Here is a 26,628-nt window from a genome sequence, read left to right as displayed (position 1 = left end):
GGTTGGATGGGATTATTCATTTTAAACTATTTTTCACATAATAAAACCAAAAGTCTTCTGAGATTATGCAATTTATTCAGGTCACACATGGGTTTGTGAAATATATGGAATGGGAACTCCCATGCATTTTCTAACATGCCTCACTAATGTAGAGGTCTGACCATATTTTCCTTAGTTCTCTTGGTTATTGCATCCTTGGGTTCAATTATTGGGTCAACATGATAAGAGAATAACCATGCCTGCTATGCCTACACCCAACAAACTGACAATGACAGCAAAAAAGAATTGTGTCCATAGTAGAAATTCAAATGGACAGTCAAAGTAGATTTTCCATTTGTGTTAAAGTATATTCTTTGAGGCATACAACATGCTTTTTAGCCTTTGAACTGGACTGCAACTTGACAGTAACAAAGGAAATAGGAAAGAATCTTGTTTTATCTTTCTTCTCTCTGCATTTTTCACAATGAAGGGTTGTATAGACCATTGGATAATTTGGCCATTCCTGAACTATGGAGTATTATCCTTGTCCAGTAGAACTATTCTACTGTACCTTACCAGATCCTACAGCACTACTGTCTCCCTTTCTCCATCCAGGCTTCTCCAGGAATGCAATGTACTATATGAAAGGGGTCTGGAGAAAGCACATGACATACTGAGATGTTTAATGACATAAGAAAAGTGTTGCAAATGTAATGTTATTCAATTGTGGAACAGTTCATAAGGTGATCTAGTCCCATGTGTTACATTGTTCAAGTAAGAACTTACACTGCAAGGCAGTTGCATTGCTAGTAAAATAAGCTAGGAGCTGTGAATATAAGAGCTTTAGCTTTAGCTACAAAATGAGCTCTCAAGTGCATAGAATGGAAACCGACAGCTGTCCAACTCATCCTCTCTTTTGACAAATGCAGTGCCTGAATAGACGTCATTTAAGAAGAAGTAAACAAGAAAAATTAAAAATGGGGCTTATAAAAAGATGCTGCAGCATAAGGGAAGGGAACAATACTCTAAAATATAAAAGAAATAATTTTACATCAGAAAACATTATAATTTTAGAACTCAATTACTAAACCAATTTTGTATTCCTGAATAGATCTGTCATGATGTATTATCCTTTTTATATTATGCTGAATTAATTTTGTTTAGAATATTTTCATCAATTTTTGTAAGACTGATCTCTAATTTTCCTTTTTTCTTTGATGTTCTTACCAGATTTTGGTATTATCATAGTTGTGCTGACTTCATAACATGAGTTGGGAAATGTTCTCTCTTTTTCTTTTCTCTAGAGGAGACATGACCAATCATCAGAAAGATGCAAATCAAAACCACAGAGAGATATCCCTTTACATCCACTGGGATGGCTATATTGAAAAACAAACAAAATAACAAGTATTGGTGGAGATGTGGGGAAGTTAGAAACGTGCACTGTTAATGGCCCCATAAAATGGCACAACTGCAATGAAAAACAGTATGGAAATTCCTCAAAAAATTAAAAATAGAATTAAAAATATGATCTAACAATCTCACTTCTGGATATATATCCAAAAAATTTGAAAGCAGATCTCAGAAATATTTGGAAACTAATGTTCACAACAGCACTGTTCACAATAGTCAAGAGGTAGAGGCAGCCCAAATGTCTGTTGAATGATGAATGGATAAACAGTTGTGGTGCATAGATACAATGGAATACTCTGCAGCCTTAAAAAGGAAGGAAAGACCTGTTCATATACTATAACATGGATGAACCTTGAGGATATTATGCTAAATGAAATAAGCCGATCACAAAAGGACAAATACTATATAGGATTCCACTTGCAGAGGCATCTAAAGTAGATTCATAGAAATGGTGGTTTCTGTGAAAAAGTAGAATGATGGTTACTGGGGGTAAAAAAGAGTTGCTATTTAATGGGCATAGAGTTTCAGATTTGTAAGATGAAAAGTTCTGGAGATCTGTTTTACCACAGTGTAAATGTACTTGACACTACTACACTATACATTTAAAAATGATTAAGATGGTAGGTTTTATGATGCATATTTTTTACCACAATAAAAAAAAGACACAAACTGAAACTGTAGATGTTTGGCACAAAAAATAACTGGATGGGACTGACAGCCAATTACATGTTGCATAAGAAAAGATCAGTGAATTCGAAAGAAAAATAGAAACTATCCAAAATTAAATACAGAAAAAAAATTAAGAAAGAATTAGTGAAAAGTGAGTACCTTCAAGAGGCCTAATAGAGGTGTAATTGTAGTCCCAGGAAATAAAAGGGTGGGGGTGGGAGAAGATATCATATTTGAAGAAATAATGGTTGACAGTTTTCCATATTTGATGAAAACTATTAAGCCCACAGGTCCAGAAGTTCAATAAGCCCCAAGCACAAGAAACGTAGAAAACTACATAGAGGCAAATCATAGTTGCATTGCTCCAAACCAGTGATAAAGAGAAAATCTTAAAAACAGCCAGAAAATAAAAACTGGCCGTGTTCAGAAGAATAAAGACAAGACAGTAGATTTTTTTGTTGGAAACAATAAAAGAGAGAAGAAAGTGGAGCAACCCCTGTAGAGCATTAGATGAAAAAAAAAAAGTTCAGTCTAGAATTCTATACCCAATGAAAATATTTCCAAAATGAAGGTGAAATAAAGACCATTTTCAGCATACAAAGGCTGAAAGAATTCACCAGACCCACAGTATAAGAAATAAAAGAAAATCTTTCATGCAGAAGGAAAATCTATAGTGACAGAAATAAGATCACCAGTTGCTTCAGATGGGTAAGGACAAGGAGGGGTAGGTTGGGGCCTATCAAGGGGCACAAGGGTCTTATAGGGGTCATGGTTATGTTTATTATCTTGGTTGTAAATATAAAAACATCAAGTTATACATTTTATATCTGTGCAGCTTACTGTATGTCAATTATAGTTCAAAAAAGCTTTTTAAAAATCCTACATATATGTTATGATGTTGATCAGGGAAATCTTAATTACTCCTCTAAAAGTCATTGGGCCAGATTTATCTTCCTGTATTCAGTGGTGTTCATGGTCCCATAATGGAGCAAATAAAAATCCCCCAAATTTTTGGCTGCAGTAGGAACATTTTTGATGAAAGGTACAGAATCATAAAGTCATCTTTTGAAAATATTATAAAATTAAACATCAAAAGGCATTCTTCCATACTTCCTTTATAGAGGAAATAAAAGTATTTATCTTTCCACATAAATTAATATTTAAAATTTCTCTGGCAGAAAAAGCACTTGATTCATAAAGAGATATAAATGACTGTTATAAAACCTTTCTATGAATAGCTCTTGAGAGAGGAGAAGAGTGAGAAATGAAATACAAAAGGCAGTTTGACTATATGTCCTAGTTTTTCTGGGAACTTGTTGGTTTGTACCTTTTGTCTCAATATAGTTATTAATAATGCTGCCATTCACTCTTAAAATTACACTGGTTTGGAGAATGAATTATATGGGCATCTACCAAGGCTAGCTAAGATACAGGAGATGGAGAAAAGCAGGAGTATTTGGGTAAGACACACATCAAAGTCTTACATCTCCCAGAGCTGTCTAAACTCTCTGCTTCCCTACCAACCCATCTATCAAGAGAGCATGAATCGGTAGTGGGAAAGGTACTAACTCCACTGTGTATAGAGAAAGTCAGATTTCAGTGAAGGAAAAAGAAGTCGGCTCACACATAGAAGCAGATAAAACAATAAAGAGAAAGTCTGAACTGAAGTCAGGTTCCATTCCTGGGTCCCATTTTTGCAGAGGTGAGGTGCCTTTCTGTTCCTATTCATTGTTTGATTGTTCATTCTTTGAACTCCATGAATTAATACATTCTAGTTTTCAACAAACAGCTGTTTTATTTAATGTGGAGCATTCAATTATTCCTTCTTTTAAATTGAAATCCCCTTCATTTGGGAATTACCCTTCCCTAACTCCAGTGGATCTTTTCCCAGTGGAGCTTCCTATGTTAACACCCTAACACCCAGACCTGGCCAATCAGATTCTTCTGGCCAAAAATGTTGGTCCTGAGATGTGCACTTGACCCCAGCCACACTTCATTGGGCTCTTCTTTGGAATTTTTAAGCAAAAATTCTTAGGGAAGTTTCTTTTTCCTGGGACTGCTCTGCCAGGATGACATGAGTCTTGAGCTGTCTGTATCCTAATCACTCACTGTACAGATGCAATGGGAGGGAATGACAACCACAGATGGGGAGTTGGTAAACAGACACTGAGCATGGGTTTTTCTTACTTGCGATTGGAGAGACCTCACCATTTTGAGAGATCATCATTGAAATGTCACAAGGTAGTTACTACTATACTCCTTTCTCACATAGGAGGAAACTGAAGCTGAGAGAGCTTAAGTAAAAATCAAACATTTAGTGGCAGATGGAAATTTTAACACCAAACCCACAGTTTTCCTATCATACCTCCTTGTTTCTCATTGTAAGTTCATTGAATATGAACGAATAGAGTGTGTAATGCATATTGAGCACTGTTCTAGGAAAAATACCTGTCCCTATGTGACTTACAATTCTAATAAGTGCTTATGGATAAAAAGAAAAATAAAGCTGGGAAATGACATAGAAATTCCTGGGACAGAATGTTTCAAATAGGGCGGTTAGGGAAGGCCTCCTTTAGAATATTCCACCTTAATATAAACTTGACCAAGTTGAGGGAGACAGACACAAAGCTCTCTGGGGGAAGATCTTTCCAGGCAAAGGGTACAGAAATCTGGGAGTCTGCCCAGAAAGCTGGAGGGCTAGTGAGGAGTCTGGGTGGAGGGGGCACAGTGGACAAGATGGGGAGTGACAGGGGCGAGTCAGAGAAGCAGCTGGGGAAGGGTGAAGTCATGTGAGCCTTGAAGCCATTTAGAGAGGATTTCAGTTTTCTAATTGACATAGGAAGTCACAGGGAGGTTTTGGGCAGAGCCATGACCTAATCTGATGTATTTTAACCAGATCCTACTGTCTTTGGGTTGAGATCAGATGTGAGTTTAGTGGGCATGAAGCTGGGGAAGCAGGAGATAAGTTAGGGGACTTAAAATGTATGAGAGAGATGGAGACTGTGGCAAATCTGACGCTGCATTTGTGATGGAAAGTCTGAGAAAGGAGCGACAAAAGATCAACTGGAATCCTCAGAGGGAACCAACTGGAGGGCCATGAGGAACAGTAAACTCTGGCTTGGCACACAGAAAAGGGAGGAGGCGTGAGGAGAAAGGAGAGAGGAAGCAGAACACAAGTAACATTTTGACCCGTGTTGATGATCTCTCCCATACATGCAGTATTCACTCTGTGGCGAGCACTCCACTCAGCACTTTACAGACATAATCTCTAATAGCCCCATGAAGCTATTACTGCTACCATTTTATAGATGAGAGAATTAAGGCTTAGTAAGGTTAAATATCTATTAAAAAAATAGAAACCTTAAGGACTTTTTCATTTCCCTTATAGGTAGAAAAATCATCATAATGCTTGATGGTAAGAATTTTAAACCTATAATAAATTTTATGCATTCAGATTCCTTAATATTCTGCTTATCTGTAAATGTATTTTCCTTTTGAGACAGCTGGAAGCTCCACTGGCCATGGCCATTGCTGGATCCCCCAAGATGGTGGTGCAGTGTTTTGCTGTCTTCACATCCTGCTTGGCCTCATCAGAGTCAAGAAGTCACTGACAGAACTGGGATATTTACTCTGGAGAGAAAGAAGCTTGGGATGAAAGTGGGGAAGACAATTGGCAGCTGTCTTCAACCATCTGAAGAAGGGCTGGCATGTGGAAATAAGGTCAGACCTATTTTCTAGGGCCTATGTAGCAGGGCCAGGACAAATGTAGGAGTTAGAAACAGGCAGTTCAGCCTGACATGAACAACTGTGCTAGGCTGGCTGTTGAGCAGAGAACATGCTTAAGGATGGGTTGAAGATATCCTAGCAGAGATTATACTGTCCTTTGGCCGATCACAGTGGGGAGAAGTCTAACACTACATGGGAGGGGTGGTTAGTAGACAACCTCTACAGCTTTCCCAGATTGGAGGTTAGAGTCTTCTGGCTGTTGGTGGATACACATTATTCCCTAAACTTTTCACTGCAAGCAGCAGAGGAGAGATCCTTCTTTTGAAAGCTTAATAATGAAATGTCATACCTGCTGCTGGAAAGTAGGGTGTCCCACAGAGAGCAGCAGCAGAAGCTACACTAAGAAAAGATGGGTCCCTATCTCTGTTCATATGTTTGTATGAACCAGCCCTGTGATTTCTCCTCCACCTTCCTTACCTATAAATATGGGGGTTGAATTAGAAGAAATTTAAGGTCATTTGCAGTTCTCACAGCCTATAATTCCATTTTTTAAAAAACAGTATCTGCCTTCTACTCATCACCTATTATCAGTTCAGTTTTCTTGTCCATAAAAATCCATGCATCACAGTTTTGCTGGGTTTGGTTTTTTTTTTCAGATTACAAATTTGAGTACTCATTCTTGGCATATAAAAATTGAATAACCAACATTCTGCATGTAAAAGACACTGCACTGGAGGCTTAGGCCTAGTGACTTGGAAGTGTCAGGGGATGTAAGGATGAGAGGACAAGTGACAGAGACTTCCCTATAGCACAACACAAATCAAGTTCACAAAGATAGTTGTATAAACCAGCAGTGAGGATGGACTCTGTGAAATAAGCATTCCCTTCAGCATCATTGACTTCACTTCTCCCTCTCCTTGCACAGCACTGGGAAGACTTTAGTTAAGCTCAGAGGATGGGTATGAGAACAATTTCACTACCCAGTGATTTAACCTGAAGTTGAACTTGGCATCACCTTGTGGCCACAGTTTCATTGGAGAGGTAATGATCAACAGGAGAGGTAGCTTGAAGGGTTAAAGAAGGAAGCGCCCCCCACTCAAAGCTCCTCTTTCCAGCCTCCTCTCCGAATCGCAGCAGTTCTTTTTCAGCCTCTTGGTTGAATTGGCAGCTCTGACCAGAAGGGCTCCGAGTGTGCGAGAGTCCACTCGTGCCACTGATGCCTGAGTATCTTCCTAACTGTGCTGTGCTCCACCATTATCCTAGCAAGGAGAAGGAGCATGGGATTGTGCCCATTTCACAGACAGGAAACTGAGTGTCACCCTTAAAGAAGATGATCTCTCAGACCTTTTCTCTTTTCTTCTTGGAACCTCCAAACATGTCTACTGCCTTTCCTACCCATCACATACATTCCGTGTGCACAGAAGCCTCTGAGCTAATGTCAGAAGCTCAGCTCTGAGTCAATGGGATTTCAGGCTGAGAGATTAATGTGCTGTGTCATCACCTACGAAGGGATCCTAAGAGGTCAACAGGCAAGTCCTGAGGGCTTTGCCGGCAGGTGATTCACAGTGGGAGCTGCCCTGAGCTGTAGCAATGGCCTCCCACTCTTGTTTTCCTGGGCCTTTTGTCAGGGAGTCTCCAAGGTCTCAAGTGAGGAGTCACTGGGCTACCCCATGAGCCTGGCACCTGAAGGCAGGGTATTGTGAGGTCTGCTAGTATGAACTTCTTCACTATGGAAAGTTCTAAATCCCTCTTCCTTATAACTCTAAGGAGAAGAGGTTTGGGAAAGGGAGGAGATGCCTTGCCATACCTAAAGGCTTTTTCGTCTTTGTGTATACATATATCCTCAAAGCCATGCGGTTTAAGATGTGTGGGATAGATTAGGAATACTGCACAGGTGGAACTGGGATAGGAACTTTTTGAAATGTTTATTTACCCAGAAGGGTCTTTTTAGGGCTGGGTACTCCATGGGCTATATCCAAAGCATATAATAAACAAGACAGTCATGTAGCGTTTAGAACTTGACCCACCATTACTATCTGTGCAGCAACTGGACCTCTGGCAGGTGGGAGTGGGAAGAACTAAGCCAGGGTGGCCAAGGGATTGCATCAGGCCCTGTGCGCTGAAGGGAGTAGAGCTCACTCTCACTTCAGCTCACCAAGTCTCTGCATCAGCTCCCAGGGCTTCACTGATAAGCCTTCACCCCATTTATGAAGTATTTATGAAGAAATACTGAAAGCCCCTAAGAGGCAGTCTCCTTCTCTCTCCCCATTGTTATACAGGGACATCAGTCATAAGCATCCATAAGCTCAGAAGGCCATTAAAAAGGGTTCTTCACCTTTTGAGAAAGTTGTGCTCCTGTCCTTCTCCTGCATGTCTCTGTCTTTTCCAAATGACATTGCTTCTCCCACTCCCAACCTCCCAAGAGGTTGGCCCCAAGAAACTCCTACTTACTGGGGCAAACCTGTGTTTCCATCCAGGAGGAGGCCAGCTCTTTGTTGTACACAAGTCAATACAAAGAAAAGGTCCAATTTAGATTTCTGTCACAGTCCCTTTTTGCTATGTGTAAGCAGCTGAAGCCAAAAGGACCTGAGGCTTCCATATTCACGTACTCCATTTCCACTGTGAGCAAGACCAACCCACCCCTTGGCTCTCCTAAGACCAGTGTCACATCAGTTAGGACCATTACAGCCACTTCCTGAAAACTCCTTTCACTAATCCTAAACTTCAGCATGACTTCTGTCCTCTACAGTATGGAAGCTGACTACAAAGTTTTCTTAAATCCCACATCCTACCTAGAGAATCCCCATTCCCAAGAAGGTGGCAGGGGGACTCCTTTCAAAAGATCTTGGACTGCGGGCTTTGATCCTTACTTTAGGAATACTTGTTTAAAATAGATTTTTGTCCTTCTCCTGCTGATTTCTACCACATTTCTGAACTTTGGCTTGATGAGATTAACCATTAAAAGATAATGATTAATGATAAAAATAGTCATGTTTTTGATTATCCCTTAGACTGGATTGTAGATTCAAAGTTCAAGAGAAAAATCACACAATACTAGACCTCAAACAGATTGCAAACTCAGTATGTTCCCTAACATTGCCTGTAATATTGGCAGAACTCTGAAACGAAATGTGATTTTTATATCTTCCCTGAATTTAAAAAGTGTCATATAAAATGGTTATCCTGAAGTTGAAACTCAAAGCAGTACCATAAAAATTACATAAAATTCCAACCTTGGTTCTCAAAGAGCAAGGTTTTTAATTCCCATCCTTCAGAGAAAGAAACTGTGTAAAATGAGAAGACAGACCCAGCTATACAAGCAGGGGGCTGATCTGAGAAGCTTTGGAGCCAGATGTGCTGTTTAGAGACCAGGTCTGTTTCATAGATTGCTAGGTTACATGGTAGAGACAATGGATCTTTTTGTCCTAGTACTTGACTTCTTCAAGACACAAATCTCCTTTTAAGCAGTGCATTATTTTATAGCTATAAAAAATAAATAAGTTCATGTATAAATACATACTAGAAAAGGGGAGGGTGGAAGTCACAAAGTCAATCGCAACTTGCAGGTGGGCTTTAATTCCACTACAGAACACCAGTTTGTCAAAATTTAAGACTTACTCCATTTGTTCTTAGAGGGTCCTGAAGCTTTGAGAAGGGAGTAACAGGGACAGAGAGCTAGTTCAGATATTAAACAAGCACGTGTCTTTTTCTTGATAAGACTGCAGAGGCTAACTAAAGGTCAGATTGCTTTTCTTTTGATTGGGCTGTATAAACTTGGTGTGTTAAACTTAGATATTTTATGCTGGGTGACAATGTGTGGTTTTGATTAATAGTGATTGCTTTAAAATTATGTTTGATTGATAAATTGCCTCAAAACCAGAAGTCCATGAAGGGGCTGTGATAATGAAAGGGGAATTGGTGATGAATCATTAAACAAATACTAGTAACAGAAAAGAGACCTATGGTCTCAACCAGTCTTTGGTCGGGAATAATTTCACCAGCAGATCTCAGTCAGTCTGGCATTAGCATAGTTTGTCTCTAAATACTTCAAAGGGAATTATTTATTTATTAAATACTTACTAGGAACTGGGAGACAAGCTCTGTTCTAGGTATTGGGAAGAAAATGAGGAGTCAGGCCTAGGTCATATGCTTGTGATACTCTGCCTGTTACCTCTGGTCTAGTCTCTGCTCTGATCTGTGCCCTTGGGTGGTTGATCCCTTCAGCTGACACTAGGCCTCCCTGGCCTCTGGATTCTGGCCAGGTCAAGGGAAAGAAGTCACCAGCAGAAGGCCAGAGGGCAAGAGGAGAGGGGCTGGAGTGTTTATTCTCTCCTACATTTTGCCCTCCCCTGTTTGGCAGCGACTGCTTCCTCGGCCCATGGCCGCTGCTCCTGCCCAGGGCTGCAGCTCTTGCTGGATTCTGGTAGCTGTTCCTTGCCCTAGCCCTTCTGGCCTAGAAACATAACAGTTTCCCACTGTAATGAGAACTTGGTTACTTCCTGTAGGGAAGCCCCCAACCACCCAGTAACTTTCCCTACTGTTCTATGAGGACAGCTGTCCGCTGCTTCACCCCAAATATGTCTGGTCTTAAGAAACCTGAAAACATAGAATGTTGTACCTGTGAGACAGCAGCTAGATAAGGGCCCTGAAGGCCAGACACTGGGCCATGAAGGCCACATGCATGTGTGTCTTCAAATACTTCTGTAACTATGAATTAGCACTGTAGCAGTTTAAGAAGTACAGCTCTGTGCAGAATAATGTGGCCTCTTTGAGCACCTCTATGATGACTCCTGCTGCCTTTTTTGCTCTTCACATTGCCCCAAAACCTCAAAGGCAACCCCCAGACCCCGACACTTCCTCACCCTTTGTTGGAGTGACTAACCCTGCCTGTACCTCTGAAAAAACTCTTTACTAAAACTTCTTCAATTAAACTCTAATTTGATTATGCATACTGCTCCCTGCTAGGATCCCCACCAACATAGCTCCTGCCCTCAAGTTGTTCACCAGACAAGTCAATTAGCAGTGACTATTCAGCATGAGCATGACTGTGAGGAAAATTCTGTTTCCTGGCTTACTGGAAGTTCACCAACACACAGAACAGAGAGAATACAAAATGAAAATCATAGTAACTACCAAGATTAACACTTAGAGACCACCGAGCTAAACCATTCTTTCAACCTACATTTAGTTATTTAGAACCTAGTGTAGATGAGGAATTGTGTGGGAGAACTGAACTTAAAATAGGCAAGTCAGATCGATTCCGTGGAATTAAAAACTACTAAGTGTAAATAAAGCATAAAAGGAAAGACCTGGAGTCACAGCGGGGATATAAGAACTGTCCTCAGTCATTCTCTCGCCTGTGACATTGTTGGGAGCTAGTGTGTGGTGCCCATACTGGGTAACAGACCGTTTTGCCTCTCTTCTAATGTGGCTCCTGGGCTGCACATGATGAAGTGGGAGGATGTGCTTTGTGCAAGGTGAAGGTTCATTGTTTTAGGTTGGCATCACCATCAAACACACAATTTTCAGCTTCATTTTCCTTAACTCCACTGGAAAAGAGAAACAAACAGGATAGCTGGAAAATTGTCCCAAGGCACATGGGAAAAGGAGCACTGGTAAGCCTGGCCTAGCTAGATACTGCCACCTTCAACCCCCTTCCCAGGTCCTACATGGGAAACCAGTCCTCATGGGATCAAGCACCTTTCATTTGTGCATTTAGTTAAGAAACATTACTGGACATCTGTTCTTGTTAGCCTCTCTGTCAGCAGCTGGAGATAGAAGAATAGATTCATGAAAGAACAAACACATAAACAGAATACTGTGATACAACATGGCACACACAATAGCACAATCACATCCAGGCCCTGAGATCAGAGGAGATGTTCTGGAGGAGTGAAGACTGAACTGAATCCTGAATGATGAGCAGGAACTTGCTAAGACAAAGGGGCAAGATGGTCAAATATTCTAGGAAGTGGAATAGCAAGAGAGGAAGCAAGGAAGAAACAGAGACCTGAGCACGGTGTGTGCAGGGAGAAACCCAAGCGCTTTAGTGTTGCCTGAACATGGTGGGTAGTCCAGGGGGTGGTGGGAAGTCTGCTGGCCCATCATGAGGGGCCTTCGATTCATGCTCATGTCCTGGAGGCAAACTGGAGCCCTCCTGTGATTGTTAAGTGAAGGAGTGACATGATCAGATCTGCCTTTAAGAGGCCTCACCTGCGGCCTGTGGGGAAGGTGAGTTTGAGGGGAATGGGACAAGAGACAGGGCATATGGAATTTCCCAAAGTTCTTTGTGATCACTTTGGAGAAAGATCAGGGATAGCAAAATTTCTCTTTAAATATTGACAATTTCCCAAAGATTAGGGGAAATAAGTCACACAGACTGTGTTTTTCGTGATTACTGAGTAAATTTAAATTTAGAAACTCAGTAAATCTAACTAGAAGAATGTGATTCCCAAAGTCTTGCCATTTCTGTCTGCAATGAAAGATGAAGTAGTGAAGTCCATGGCATTTAGACCCTGAGTCCTCTCTCTTGATTTTCAGAAGAAATAAGTCAGTGAAAGATAAAACCCCTTCTTCTTTTTTTTTTTTTTGAGAGGGCATCTCTCACATTTATTGATCAAATGGTTGTTAACAACAATAAAATTCAGTATGGGGGGGGTCAATGCTCAATGTACAATCATTAATCCATCTCAAGCCTAATTCTCGTCAGTCTCCAATCTTCTGAAGCATAACGAACAAGTTCTTACATGGTGAAAGAATTCGTACATAGTGAATAAATTCTTACATGGTGAACAGTACAAGGGGATTCATCATAGAAACTTTCGGTTTTGATCACGCATTATGACCTATAAACAATCAGGTCAAATATGAATATTTGTTTGATTTTTGTACTTGATTTATATGTTGATCCCACATTTCTCCCTTTATTATTATTATTATTTTTATTTTTAATAAAATGCTGAAGTGGTAGGTAGATGCAAGATAAAGGTAGAAAACATAGTGTAGTGCTGTAAGAGGGCAAATGTAGATGATCAGATGATCAGGTGTGTGCCTATGGACTAAGTATTAATCCTGGCTAGACAAGGGCAGCAAGACATCCACGGATGCAGAAGATTTCTCTCAAAGCAGGGGGGGTGAGGTTCTGAGCCTCACCTCTGTTGATCCCCAAATTCTCACCTGATGGCCCCCCTGTGCGACTGTGCCTGTCTTAGGTTGTTCCTCCCTTGAGGAATCTTACCCGTCTCTGGCTAACCAGTCATCTTCCGGGGCCATACAGGGAGATGTAAAGTTAGTAAGTGAGAGAGAAGCCATATTGTTTGCAAAGGTTAGCTTTTTACTTCTTTGCAGATTTATGCCCTGTGGCTTCTATGACCAGCACTTGTCTCGAGGTATCTTTACCACCTGGAGGAATTATGATGCTGGGTAAATTCAATATGAGGCATGCATTCTATTTAAGGGTTGTATTTAGGAAGGAAGAAGAAAAGCTATAGATGTAGCATATAGAAGAAAACTTGGGAGGATTGATTATTTCTTTGACATATCTTCTTGTAGAGTATCTTAAGTATGTATAGCTTTTAAACTACTAACTAATTTGCACACACATATTAACATAATAGGAATACGGTGACATAAACAAAACAAATCTATAATTACCATCCATCTCCAGTGAAGCCAAGAAAACCATTTAGGCACCCTGGGCATTTGTGAAAATTTGTCTATGATATGATGGATATTGTCCAGCTGTGCTTGAACAGTCTGAGAGAAATCAGACGAATTAAAGCAGCCCATTTCTGGGATCTGTTCACATCCCATATGTTCTTTTAACCATAGATAGTCTATAGTCATAAGATCTTGGAGTGCTACAACTTGCACCCCTCCCAACTCCTGGTTGAGTTCCAACAGTACAGATCCCGTCAAATTCGTTGTCTCACTGTATGCACATGCCAGCCTAGACATCTCCCTCCTCATTCCTATGGCAAGTCCAGGAGACGGTGGGCTGGATGCAGCCACAACCGCAGCATCGTCCGGATCCCTGTGGAGGCTTTTTGATGATCATCCCCCAGCACAAGTTCTCCAGAGAGGGCTGATGCCAGAAGCTCCTCCTCATATCGTATCTTAGTTCATTTTCTGGGTATCCGAGCTAGGCCTTGATCTTCTGCATAGAAACAAACAGACCCTTTGCCCACACTTTGACATGCCCTCTATACCACTGTGCAGAACTCATTGGAGGTCAGCACACAGTAACTGCTTTTTTTTTTTTTTTTATTAAGAGAAAGGAATATTATCAGAAAAGAGTACCTCCATAGCTGATCATCTGAGACCCTTTAAGTGATCAACATTAAGGATATTTAAAGCATGCATTGATCTTTGATTTACCAATAGTTTTATCCTATCAAGGAGTAATCCCCCTTTTCTTTCTTTCTTTCTTTCTTTTTTTTTTTTTTAAATTTTTAATCTACACTTACATGAAGAATACTATGTTTACTATGCTCTCCCCTATATCAGGTCCCCCCTAACAACCACATTACAGTTACTGTCCATCAGCTTAGCAAAATGTTGTAGAGTCACTACTTGTCCTCTCTGTGTTGTGCAGCCCACCCTCCCCTTTCTCCCTCCCCCCAATGCATGCTAATCTTAATACCCCCCTTCTTCTTCCCCTTCCCCCCTTATCCCTCCCTGCCCACGCATCCTCCCCAGTTCCTTTCCCTTTGGTACCTGTTAGTCCATTTTTGGGTTCTGTAATTCTGCTGCTGTTTTGTTCCTTCAGTTTTTCCTTTGTTCCTATACTCCTCAGATGAGTGAAATCATTTGGTATTTCTCTTTCTCCGCTTGGCTTATTTCACTGAGCATAATACTCTCCAGCTCCATCCATGTTGCTGCAAATGGTTGGATTTTTCCACTTCTTATGGCTGAGTAGTATTCCATTGTGTATATGTACCACATCTTCTTTATCCATTCATCTGCCGATGGACATTTAGGTTGCTTCCAATTCTTGGCTATTGTAAATAGTGCTGCGATAAACATAGGAGTGCATCTGTCTTTCTCAAACTTGATTGCTGCGTTCTTCGGGTAAATTCCTAGGAGTGGAATTCCTGGGTCAAATGGTAGGTCTGTTTTGAGCATTTTGATGAACCTCCATACTGCTTTCCACAATGGTTGAACTAATTTACATTCCCACCAGCAGTGTAGGAGGGTTCCCCTTTCTCCACAGCCTCGCCAACATTTGTTGTTGTTTGTCTTTTGGATGGCAGCTATCCTTACTGGTTTGAGGTGATACCTCATTGTAGTTTTAATTTGCATTTCTCTGATAATTAGCGATGTGGAGCATCTTTTCATGTGTCTCTTGGCCATCTGTATTTCTTTTTTGGAGAACTGTCTGTTCAGTTCCTCTGCCCATTTTTTAATTGGGTTATTTGTTTTTTGTTTGTTGAGGCGTGTGAGCTCTTTATATATTCTGGACGTCAAGCCTTTATCGGATCTGTCATTTTCAAATATATTCTCCCATACTGTAGGGTTCCTTTTTGTTCTATTGATGGTGTCTTTCGCTGTACAGAAGCTTTTCAGCTTAATGTAGTCCCACTTGCTCATTTTTGCTGTTGTTTTCCTTGCCTGGGGAGATATGTTCATGAAGAGATCACTCATGTTTATGTCTAAGAGGTTTTTGCCTATGTTTTTTTCCAAGAGTTTAATGGTTTCATGACTTACATTCAAGTCTTTGATCCATTTTGAGTTTACCTTTGTATATGGGGTTAGACAATGGTCCAGTTTCATTCTCCTACATGTAGCTGTCCAGTTTTGCCAGCACTATCTGTTGAAGAGACTGTCATTTTGCCATTGTATGTCCATGGCTCCTTTATCAAATATTAATTGACCATATATGTTTGGGTTAATTTCTGGAGTCTCTAATCTGGTCCACTGGTCTGTGGCTCTGTTCTTGTGCCAGTACCAAATTGTCTTGATTACTATGGCTTTGTAGTAGAGCTTGAAGTTGGGGAGTGAGATCCCCCCCTACTTTATTCTTCTTTTTCAGGATTGCTTTGGCTATTCGGGGTCTTTGGTGTTTCCATATGAATTTTTGAATTATTTGTTCCAATTCATTGAAGAATGTTGCTGGTAATTTGAGAGGGATTGCATCAAATCTGTATATTGCTTTGGGCAGGATGGCCATTTTGACGATATTAATTCTTCCTAGCCATGAGCATGGGATGAATTTCCATTTATTAGTGTCCCCTTTAATTTCTCTTAAGAGTGACTTGTAGTTTTCAGAGTATAAGTCTTTCACTTCTTTGGTTAGGTTTATTCCTAGGTATTTTATTCTTTTTGATGCAATGGTGAATGGAATTGTTTTCCTGATTTCTCTTTCTATTGATTCATTGTTAGTGTATAGGAAAGCTACAGATTTCTCTGTGTTAATTTTGTATCCTGCAACTTTGCTGTATTCTGATATCAGTTCTAGTAGTTTTGGAGTGGAGTCTTTAGGGTTTTTAATGTACAGTATCATATCATCTGCAAATAGTGACAGTTTAACTTCTTCTTTGTCAATCTGGATTTCTTGCATTATTTTGTTTTGTCTGATTGCTGAGGCTAGGACCTCCAGTACTATGTTAAATAACAGTGGGGAAAGTGGGCATCCCTGTCTGGTACCCGATCTCAGAGGAAATGCTTTCAGCTTCTCGCTCTTCAGTATAATGCTGGCTGTGGGTTTATCATATATGGCCTTTATTATGTTGAGGTACTTGCCCTCTATTCCCATTTGCTGAGAGTTTTTATCATGAACGGATGTTGAATTTTGTCAAATGCTTTTTCAGCATCTATGGAGATGATCATGTGGTTTTTGTCTTTCATTTTGTTGATGTGGTGGATGATGTTGATGGATTTTCGAATGTTGTACCATCCTTGCATCCCTTGGATGAATCCCATTTGGTCATGGTGTATGATCCTTTTGATGTACTGTTGAATTCTGTTTGCTAATATTTTATTGAGTATTTTTGCATCTACATTCATCAGGGATATTGGTCTGTAATTTTCTTTTTTGGCGGGGTCTTTGCCTGGTTTTGGTATTAGGGTGATGTTGGCTTCATAGAATGAGTTTGGGAGTATTCCCTCTTCTTCTATTTTTTGGAACACTTTAAGGAGAATGGCTATTATGTCTTCTCTGTGTGTCTGATAAAATTCCAAGGTAAATCCGTCCGGCCCCGGGGTTATGTTCTTGGGTAGTTTTTTGATTACTGTTTCAATTTCTTTGCTCGTAATTGCTTTGTTTAACTTTTGTGTTTCTTCCTTGGTCAGTCTTGGGAGGTTGTATTTTTCTAGGAAGTTGTCCATTTCTTCTAGGTTTTCCAGCTTGTTGGCATATAGGTTTTCATAGTAGTCTTTAATAATTCTTTGTATTTCTGTGGAGTCTGTCGTGATTTTTCCATTCTCATTTCTGATTATGTTGATTTGTGTTGACTCTCTTTTTCTCTTAATAAGTTGGGCTAGAGGGTTATCTATTTTGTTTATTTTCTCAAAGAACCAGCTCTTGGTTTCGTTGATTTTTGCTATTGTTTTATTCTTCTCAATTTTGTTTATTTCTTCTCTGATCTTTATTATGTCCCTCCTTCTGCTGACTTTAGGCCTCATTTGTTCTTCTTTTTCCAGTTTTGATAATTGTGATGTTAGATTATTCATTTGGGATTGTTCTTCCTTCTTCAAGTGTGCCTGGATTGCTATATACTTTCCTCTTAAGACTGCTTTCACTACGTCCCACAGAAGTTGGGGCTTAGTGTTGTTGTTGTCATTTGTTTCTATATATTCCTTGTTCTCTATTTTGATTTGTTCATTGATCCATTGATTATTTAGTAGCATGTTGTTAAGCCTCCATGTGTTTGTGAGCCTTTTTTTTTTCTTTGTAGAATTTATTTCTACTTTTATACCTTTGTGGTCTGAAAAATTGGTTGGTAGAATTTCAATATTTTGGAGTTTACTGAGGCTCTTTTTGTGAGCTAGTATGTTGTCTATTCTGGAGAATATTCCATGTGCACTTGAGAAGAATGTATATCCTGTTGCTTTTGGATGTAGAGTTCTATAGATGTCTATTAGGTCCATCTGTTCTAGTGTGTTGTTCAGTGCCTGTGTGTCCTTACTTATTTTCTGCCCTGTGGATCTATCCTTTGGGGTGAGTGGTGTGTTGAAGTCTCCTAAAATGAATGCATTGCAGTCTATTTCCCTCTTTAGTTCTGTTAGTATTTGCTTCACATATGCTGGTGCTCCTGTATTGGGTGCATATATATTTAGAATGGTTATATCCTCTTGTTGGACTGAGCCCTTTATCATTATGTAGTGGCCTTCTTTATCTCTTGTTACTTTCTTTGTTTTGAAGTCTATTTTGTCTGATATTAGTACTGCAACCCCTGCTTTCTTCTCACTGTTGTTTGCCTGAAATATGTTTTTCCATCCCTTGACTTTTAGTCTATGCTTTTCTTTAGGTTTAAGGTGAGTTTCTTGTATGCAGCATATAGATGGGTCTTGCTTTTTTTATCCATTCTATTACTCTGTGTCTTTTGATTGGTGCATTAAGTCCATTTACATTTAGGGTGACTATTGAGAGATATGTACTTATTGCCATTGCAGGCTTTAGATTCGTGGTTACCAAAGGTTCAAGGTTAGCTTCTTAGTATCTTACTGCCTAACTTAGCTCGCTTATTGAGCTGTTATATACACTGTCTGGAGATTCTTTTCTTCTCTCCCTTCTTATTCCTCCTCCTCCATTCTTCATATGTTGTGTGTTTTGTTCTGTGCTCTTTTTAGGGGTGCTCCCATCTAGAGCAGTCCCTGTAGGATGCCCTGTAGAGGTGTTTTGTGGGAAGCAAATTCCCTCAGCTTTTGCTTGTCTGAGAATTATTTAATCCTGCCATCATATTTAAATGATAGTCGTGCTGGATACAGTATCCTTGGTTCAAGGCCCTTCTGTTTCATTGCGTTAAGTATATCATGCCATTCTCTTCTGGCCTGTAGGGTTTGTGTTGAGAAGTCTGATGTTAGCCTGATGGGTTTTCCTTTATAGGTGACCTTTTTCTCTCTAGCTGCCTTTAAAACTCTTTCCTTGTCCTTGATCCTTGCTATTTTAATTACTATGTGTCTTGGTGTTGTCCTCCTTGGATCCTTTCTGTTGGGGGTTCTGTGTAATTCCATGGTCTGTTCGATTATTTCCTCCCCCAGTTTGGTGAAGTTTTCAGCAATTATTTCTTCAAAGAGACTTTCTATCCCTTTTCCTCCTTCTTCTTCTTCTGGTATCCCTATAATACGAATATTATTCCTTTTGGCTTGGTCACATAGTTGTCTTAGTGTTGTTTCATTCCTGGAGATCCTTTTATCTCTCTCTATGTCAGCTTCGATACGTTCCTGTTCTCTGGCTTCTATTCCTTCAATGGCCTCTTGCATTTTATCCATTCTGCTTATAAATCCTTCCAGGGATTGTTTCACTTCTGTGATCTCCTTCCTGACATCTGTGATCTCCCTCTGGACTTCATCCCATTGCTCTTGCATTTTTCTCTGCATCTCATCCCATTGCTCTTGCATTTTTCTCTGCATCTCTGTCAGCATGTTCATGATTTTTATTTCGAATTCTTTTTCAGGAGGACTGGTTAGGTCTTTCTCCTTCTCAGGTGTTGTCTCTGTGATCTTTGTCTGCCTGTAGTTTTGCCTTTTCATGGTTGTAGAGATAGTTTGCAGAGCTGGTACAAGTGACCACTGGAAGAGCTTCCCTTCTTGTTGGTTTGTGGCCTTCCTCTCCTGGGAGAATAGCGACCTCTAGTGGCTTGTGCTGGGCTGCTTTGCACAGACAGGGCTTCTGCTTCCTGCCCAGTTGCTATGGGGTTTATCTCCGCTGTTGCTGTGGGCGTGGCCTGGCTGGGGCTGCTCCTCCAAAATGGTGGAGCCCCATTGGAGGGGGAGTGGCTTGGAAGCTATTTATCTCCATAAGGGGCCTCTGTGCTCCCTGCTGCCCAGGGGGTTAGAGTGCCCATAGATCCCCCAGATTCCCTGCCTCTGGTCTAAGTGACCTGTCCTGCCCCTTTAAACTTCCAAAAAGAACTCTCCAAACCAAAACAACAGCAACAATGAGAGGGAACAGAAAAAAAAAAAAAAAAAAGGAAAAAACATGCAATTTTTTTTTTTAGTCCTCAGACGCTGGTCCCAGGCATCCACTCACTGGTCCTGCTGCCCTGCCTCCCTAGCACCAGGGTCCCTGTCCCTTCAAGGCTTCCAAAAAGCACTCGCCCACTGGTCACGCAGGGAAAAATGCGCGATATTCTTTGTCCTCTGGCACCGGTCCCAGGCACCCGCTCACCAGTCCTGCCGCCTTGCCTCCCTAGCAACGGGGTCTCTGTCCCTTTAAGGCTTCCAAAAACCACTTGCCAAAAAGAGAAGAAAAAAAAAAGGGGAAAAACGCGTGATTTCCTCCATCCTCAGGTGCCGGTCTCAGATACTCACCTTCCAGTCCCGCAGGGAAAAACACGGGATATTCTTTGTCCTCAGGCGCCGCCAGGCACCCGCTTACCAGTCCCGCCGCCCTGCCTCCCTAGTACTGGGGTCCCTGTCCCTTTAAGGCTTCCAGAAAGCACTCGCCAAAAAGAGGAAAAAAAGGGGAAAAACGCGCGATCTCCTCAGACCTCAGGTGCCGGTCTCAGGGACCCGCCCAACGGTCCCAAATGGAAAAACGCGCGATATTCTTTGTCCTCAGGTGCCAGTCCCAGGCACCTGCTCACTGGTCCTGCTGCTCTGCCTCCCTAGCACCAGGGTTCCTGTCCCTTTAAGGCTTCCAAAAAGCACTCGCCAAAAAGAGAAAAAAAAAAAGGGGAAAAATGCGCGATTTCCTCTGTCCTCAGGCGCTGTTCTCAGGCACCCGCCCACCGGTCCCGTAGGGAAAAACGCGCGAGATTCTTTGTCCTCAGGTGCCGGTCCCAGGCACCCGCTCACCAGTCCTGCCACCCTGCCTCCCTAGCAACGGGGTCCCTGTCCCTTTAAGGCTTCCAAAAAGCACTCGCCAAAAAGAGAAAAAAAAAAAGGGGAAAAATGCGCGATTTCCTCCGTCCTCAGGCGCTGTTCTCAGGCACCCACCCACCGGTCCCGTAGGGAAAAACGTGCGAGATTCTTTGTCCTCAGGTGCCGGTCCCAGGCACCCGCTCACCAGTCCCGCCACCCTGCCTCCCTAGCAACGGGGTCCCTGTCCCTTTAAGGCTTCCAAAAAGCACTCCCCCCCCAAAAAAAAAAATACCGCTCCAGTTTCTTTCCACCCGCCGGGAGCCGGGGGGAGGGGCGCTTGGGTCCCGCCGGGCCGGAGCTTGTATCTTACCCCCTTCGCAAGGCGCTGGGTTCTTGCAGGTGTGGATGTGGTCTGGATGTTGTCCTGTGTCCTGTGGTCTTAATTTTAGGAAGATTTTTCTTTGTTATATTTTCATAGCTCTATGTGTTTTTGGGAGATTTCCACTGCTCTACTCACGCCGCCATCCTGGCTCCGCCTCAAGCCCCTTCTTCTTAAGGGAAAGTGAACAATAAGAATAAGTTCCTGCTGTCATGGAAAGGAGGCCAGGGTGTCAGTAAGATCCGAGTCCTGGCCATAGAGACAGAAGACTTCGCGTGACATCCCTCCTTTCCAGGTGGTGGCCTCTTCCTCTCAGTCCCACCTGGCCAGGAACTGTCTGGGACCTGAGCAGAGCTGGTCCGCAGTGAACAGGCCCTTTCCCCTCCACCCCACACCTCCTGCCCTCATCAGGACCATGAAGTATACTGCTCTGAGGCCTGAGGTGAGACAGTGTGGCGCAGCAAGGCTGAAGCCACTTCCTCCTTCCTGCCTTCAAAAAGCAGTTTTGTATTTTAAATAACAGAAAGTATTCTATTTGGGCATTCCCATTGGTGGGCTTGGAAGATTTGTATAAGCCAGTCCAAAGCCATTCTGCAACAGGCAGGGGTATGTCAGATGGTTATCACAGGGTTTTGGGCAAGAAATGAGAACACAAACCAGAGAAACATGCTAGCAGGGAGGAGGAAGAGGAAATTGATTGATTCATTTTAGGACGTAAAACCAAGAGGCCTTAATGATGCAGTAGATGTGGAGACTGGTGCAGAGGGAGGAACCCAGTTTTTGAGTTTGAGGGGTGTGGGGTCACATCCTGAAGTGGAGAGCCCAGGAGGTAGATCTACTGGGTGGGTGATGGGTAAAGCATTTAGGTTTGATCCTGTTAGTTTGAGTTACCTGTAGAGTATCCAGGTGGTTATTGCCAGCAGGTGGAGAGTTAATCTATTTAGATGATGTCAAAATGCCAAACTCTTCCTAGGGCAAAATACTGGGCATGGCCTATTGGGATGTTTCCATTGTGTATATTGTGAAAAGGAGAAAAATATTCTGGGTTAAAGGTAGAGAGACCTCATACTGGAGGTCTCCTATCTGAGGTGGGGAGACTTCAGGGAATGACTAGGTTTCCCCTTTTAAGAGCTGACTATTCCTGCAAATATTGCGAAGTGCATGGACTCCAAAGGAACAGCCTGACCTCCTCTCTGAAAGTCTTTGGTATGATAGCCAGGGACTAATCGTTCCTGTGAAATAGACATCTGGTGTGGGGAAGCAGCACAGATTGTTCATTTCACCCACGCTACAATTAGAGGAAATGCTTTGGATAGCTTGAGATGTTTTCCATGGTTTCATCATGTAAACAACTGGAAGAAAGAGATGAAATTTAATAATCCCCAAACAAGAAAAACCTCGAAATATGTGAAATTGACTTTTAAAAATGACAGATGTTATGATAATTTGTAGGTTTCAAAGGGACAACAGCCCAAATTTGGTTAGAATTCTGCTGTAACAAGTGTCCTAGAAGCAGGTAGGGATAAAGGTGGGCCCCTAGTAGTGCTCAAGCTGAGGTCCTGGAACCCACCCTTCTCTCTTTCTGAATTTAGTCCTCAAACGGACTCATTCAAGAGTTTCTTTCTAATTCAGCCATGTGCTTCCCAGGACCTTTGGGGGCTTCCTGGGGATAGCCTATTTCTATGATTCTCATTTGCCAGAAATAAAGCACTAACAATTTTGCAAAAATAAATTGAAAGTGCTTTAGCACCTTTTATTTCTAGGGAGATACTCCTCAGCCTTCTCTTCTGAAGTATTGGAAACCTAAGGCTGGTTGCCTGGGTATCAGGGGCTTTCACTTTCCTTTGCAGAGAGAATCCAACTGTGGGGGAGTGAGAAACAAAGACATGGCCAAATATATATGCATGAAGAACAGAAATTATGAGTTCCTCAGCTAAATATTACAGAGAAATGTAAAAAATTTAGATATAAAGAGGAGTGAGAAAGAAGAAAACAGTTGCTGGTGGAAGGAACTTTTGCAGATTAGAGTTGAGGTCATGGGGCAAAGCCTGTTTCTGGGAAAACTATATAGTTTTTTTCTTACTCTAAGTAGAATCATTTCCTGTTAATCTTGGTCAAAACTAAAGCATATTCTTTTCTGGACAGGTGTGCAAGGAGAGAACTATTGAAATAAACAAATGTATAAAAATGTCCATAAGAAATTAGTATTTTTAGGCTTCATGAACCTAAACAATATTTTTAACATTTTGAGGCAAATACCACCTATACTGCTGTTTTACAGTTCTGAGTAGGAGATGGTCAACTTTTCAAATTACTGGCCTTTGGGCAGTAATTTCACCTTTTTTTCCCTCTAACCCAGTACCTTAGTTATTCCCCTTTTAATACTTTTCACAAATAAAAGTGATATGTTTATGTATTTATTTATTTCCTTATTAAATTGGCCTCTTACTATACTATATGATCTATAAGGACAGAGACCATGTTTTTTTATTCACCACTGTGAGCTAGCTGTTTACCTAACTCAGTGCTTGGTACAAGGTTGAAGTGAAAAAAAACTACCAAATGAATGAAAATTCCAGATTAGTCTTTAAACTAGAAGCTTAAACAAAGGCTATTTCATTTAACATTCTTCTAGCTATTTCTTGCTCATTTGTCCTTTGATTTAGCATCCAAGAGCTCAGTTTGACATTGCATCACTGACTCCACTGACTAGAAATGAAAAATATATAAAAACTATTAATTCCCTTATCTCTCCTTAGAACCAGTTTCTTGATGATTCAAGAAACTGTTCATAGATGGGTTAAAGTCTTGCTGTTCACTATTTGGTGATAATATGCTTAGAAGTGAGGAATGATTCCACAAAGTTTCATGATAAATATTAAATATATAAAATTATAACATGCAACATTTGTAAAAATATAATTTATGGAAGCTCTTGGTATAAAGTGGAGTTCATTTCAAAAACTGATCTGAGAATATAAATATTTATTCTTTCTTGGATTTATTTCTTTTGATATCTATATTTGGATATAATTTAGATATACTTATTTAATATGTTTCTCAAAATTTGAGGTAACAGATATAAACATTAATTGGCTTTACATATTTTTGTGGTTAAAAATGCTCTTTGGGGGAACTTTTTACTCCATTTATTAAGTTGTAGGCTCCTAACTATAGGCATTGTTAATAAGGAAAATGTCTGAATGATTCTTAGGTGAAGATTATATGTTATATATATAATGTTTTTATATATGTTTGTATTTTTACATATGTATAATATATATTTACAAACTTTGCTTTTTATAGGTGCTCTGAGAATTGCCATAGCTAAACTTAGTTGATGATGAAGGTACCTCAGAAAGGAATTCTGTGTACTTTTCAGATATTTCAGCTGTTTTTAATTTTAAGCCTAGATTAAGCCAAGATCAACAAACTGATAAAAGGAAAGAGAGCTTTGACCCCTTGGGTTCAAGCCACTTTTCATTGGGAAATGTTCATTGTGTAAAAGTGACTCATAATTACCCGGACATTTTGCAATCTACTAACATAGGCCAGTCCAAGTGATATTAAATCTTTGTATTAAAACCCCCAGTTTCTGTTTTTTCCGCCTTACTTTGTTTATGAAGTATTTCATATGTTTTACAATACTTTAAAACTTTATCCATAGTCAGTAAAGGCTCAATAACAAAATAAAACCACTCTCCTCAAACAAAATACATCACCACAAAACATTTTGTAATATATTTAAATTTTATTAATAATTTTTAGTATTTATATATGTAGATATGATGCATATGACAGTGCAATTGTACCAAATGAAAACATTTACTGTTAAATGGAGTCATGACTAGGTAAACAGGGACTTAGAGACTCACAATTCTACTTTATTGGACTGAACATTAGGATATATATTATAATGTGATTCTACCTGCATTTTTCTATTTAAGTGTTATTTTTTGAAATATTTTCTGAAATATTAATATGTACTGGTAAATAGCCTCATGCATCTTTGTAGTATACCTGTTCAGTTTCACCTAGTTGTATAATGGTGATTCTTAAATGTAATTATTGAAAAAGGTGCTTTTCCCTTAAGTTTTCCCTAGTTCTTTTATAATCTAATCAAGTCACAATACACACAATGAACTGATTTCAAAACCTAATTCAAGTTTATTTATAGCAAGTGTTAAAAAATATTTACATTTGAATCCAAAAAAGAATGGTTACAATGTGTTAAAGACATTTTCATCCACAAAAATGAATATTACTTTAGGGAATACATAGAGCATGTCTTTACAAGGTAAATCTGCCTTAAGTGGTAACAGCTGGTTAAAACTCTATTCCAACATAAAAATCCAAGTATTTATTTTTAATATATAATTACATCCTTAGAAAATGTGAATTAAAAATTTTAATATTGTTGACAAGCCCTAATTGCTCATAAGACTTTTTAAATATTTATTTCATAAAGATTATACATCTTCAGCAAATTTTCTACTTCTGCTTGTATTTACGAAACAGATCCACAATCCCAGTGGAGAGAAGTGTGAAAAGGGAATAACCATCACTCAACAGACCTCATGCCTCTCACAATCTACAAATGTCAGGACAGTTTGAATACTGAAAGGTAAAATTATTGTTTTTAATGATTTGTTTTCATACCTTCCAAACAAGAACAGTTTAAGCAGTTGGCTTTCCTACCTGTTACAGAAAACTTCAGGTAAATTATGGAAATTCTTCTGGGCCTGAAGTTCTCACCAGTTAATTTCTTTCATGTGAATCTTTGTTAAGAGTTACAGGCTAATTCTTGAAGCATCAGTACAATTGCCTCAGGCTAACAAGAAGAAAGGGATTTTCTGGCATAAGAGAAAACACGAATGACACTAGGGAGGTATGAACAGGAAGGGTAATCCGGTGTGCTTTGACTTTTGGATGTCTAGGAGATTGTAAAAGCAGATGACCCCTACTCCCTTGCTTTATCTCCAGAGCTTAGCACAGAGGCTTCAATAGAGTGGGTGCTAAGTTCTTAGTTGTTGAGTAACTGAATACATTCATAAATTAAAATACGTTGTAGTCCATTAGTAAAGGCTTTCAAACCATGCTAAAGTATTGACATTTTGGGGGCAACTTATGGTTTAGCAGCTTAGTGGACCAACTCCTACAGTAGGCATGTTATCATGCTACTGTGTTAACATATGCAGATGAGAGATGATTAGACTGAACTAAGATAATGGTCATGGGCAATGAGAGGAAGGCATGCTGAAGGAGAAACTAGAAGTTGCGTTGTCAGGGCTTAGCATCAGTTTGCCTGTGGTAGGCAAGAGTGAAGACATTAAACGTGATGCTATGGTTGCTGGTCTGTAAAAGCCGAATAAGTGCAATTATCTGCTGAGATAAAATGTACTGGGGGAAGAATTGTCTGGGGTAGACATTCAAATGGAGCAAGCAGGAAGTACATGGATATTGAAGAGCAGTAAGGTGATATTTGAAGCAAAATTCCT

General features: G+C 40.3%; 1 protein-coding gene across 8 annotated transcripts in view; it reads left to right on the top strand.

The window, feature by feature from the left end:
* Window positions 1-26,628, top strand: part of C5H4orf17 (chromosome 5 C4orf17 homolog) — a 268,239-nt gene that overhangs the window by 150,951 nt on the left and 90,660 nt on the right. For all 8 annotated transcript variants that reach the window (XM_073237264.1, XM_073237260.1, XM_073237259.1 and 5 more), the window contains exons 2-3: window positions 5,565-5,781; window positions 25,649-25,754. The gene's annotated coding sequence lies outside the window, so the exon portion shown is untranslated. The remainder of the gene's footprint in view (window positions 1-5,564; window positions 5,782-25,648; window positions 25,755-26,628) is intronic.

This window comes from Manis javanica, chromosome 5 (assembly GCF_040802235.1).
Source record: "Manis javanica isolate MJ-LG chromosome 5, MJ_LKY, whole genome shotgun sequence".
Lineage (NCBI taxonomy): Eukaryota > Metazoa > Chordata > Mammalia > Pholidota > Manidae > Manis > Manis javanica.
The sequence above is the reverse complement of the archived record's forward strand: the minus strand, read 5'-3'. Positions and strand labels throughout refer to the sequence as shown.